Below are 1,767 nucleotides of genomic sequence, written 5' to 3' on the forward strand. Positions count from 1 at the left end.
CCAATCCAGGCCAGGTGGAATCCATTCCAGAGCCTGGCAGCTTGGGCGGGAATTTCCAATACGTGGTACGCAGGACAGCTCACAGGGCGGCGTATCAGCATACGCCGTACGCAATGTAGCATGTACGGTGCAGTGTGTCTAACGGACATCCAACGGACGAGGCCCGGTTTCAAGTTCTCATTACGGATTATATTTAGCCCAGAAGTGACACATCCATATGCAGGAACAGTGAGTGCCGTGCATGGAACATCTTCTGATCATCCTCGAGCCTCAACCCTCTGTGAATTGGTGAATTGAGGGGTTGTCCACGGATCCGTTTTCAGTGATGTGCATCGTTTTGCAGGGAATAGCCATCAGATGAATGTTCCTCAGCATGCAAAGGTGACCGTCTAACCGTTTGCCAGTCCCCTTCCTACTTTTCAAGGAGCAACATCAACAGTTGATGCTCCGTCAGATCAGGTATGAAAGAACCAGAAATAAAATAGTGATGATCAAACGTGCTAGTATTTGATGGCTACCTTGCTTGAACTTGTTTCATCGACATTCTGATGCTCCTTTTGAGTCCTTGCCAGACGGCAGTTTTTCTGGGAGCACCAGGGTATGGGGGATGGATAATTACATACGGCCAAGAGCCGCTAATGTTTTGTAGGTATAGTACCTCTATTGCATACAAAATAACCACCTCATCAGGAGAAATATGTATCATATCAATAGTACTAAATATGATCAGTAGACCTATTATTATAATATATGAACTATATAAAAGTGAGATAATTATGTCAAGATAGCATTGCGATCACCAGGTTATTCATAGCAAAAAGTCACCATAATCAGTTGCTAAATAATTGTGCTCATAGCGATATATACATTTGTGAATATAATGATATGGTCAGACTCACAGTAGTCATAATCATTCATTTCATCATCTATACACTGTGATTGTCAGTCACAGTATAGTATGGAAATGTAAGCGGGCTGGTTGAGGATCTCGCTACTGATCTACTCCGTACAGAGGTCCTTGGGACTCTACGAGGATAAAGCTAAATACGGTAATATGCTGTTATATCGGAAGGGATTCGGATAGAAGGATCAGATATCGAGGCAGTAGAACGTAAGGCCAAGATTATATCAGAATGATTCACTGGCCTCGAGAAGGTTGGGCCGCCTGCTAATTATATACATGTAGTATTGTAGGTACGGAGTACGGAGTAGATCGAACCTGATACGGATGGCCCAGTCCTCCGATGACTCGTTTTTGGGTAATTATCTGTTCCGGCCTAGCTGCACCTTAACTCGTGTTTCTTACAAAAAGCTGATACCGGTTATTTGATATGATAGTTAACTATCAGCAGCATACTGAGGATCCTCTCAAAAGTTTTGATGAGCACTAAGAATTTAAGTTGTAATTGTAACCGGCATTAACCATTTCCATTCCATGCCTTAACCTCTAGTTACAGCTGGGTTCTAAGGTGTCAATGTCTGTGGCACCTGAATAAACCACTACAGCTCAACTAGAGATAGTCTATATTTCAAGGTGCTTGGGAATGAAGATCTTTGAGAATGGTAACAATATTACAGCTTAAATTCTTAGCACTAATCAAAACTTTTGAGAGGATCCTCCGTATATCTTTTGATGGCATTTTTCATTTTGTATGTAATAATGAAAGTGTATGCACTATCTACAAATATTAGCGGCTCTTGGCTGGGTGTAATTATCCTTCTCACGGATTTGCTAGCCCCTGAAGTGTTCCATGGATGGGTCCTGGG

This window comes from Histoplasma capsulatum, genomic scaffold, assembly GCF_000149585.1.
Source record: "Histoplasma capsulatum NAm1 scaffold_1 genomic scaffold, whole genome shotgun sequence".
Lineage (NCBI taxonomy): Eukaryota > Fungi > Ascomycota > Eurotiomycetes > Onygenales > Ajellomycetaceae > Histoplasma > Histoplasma mississippiense.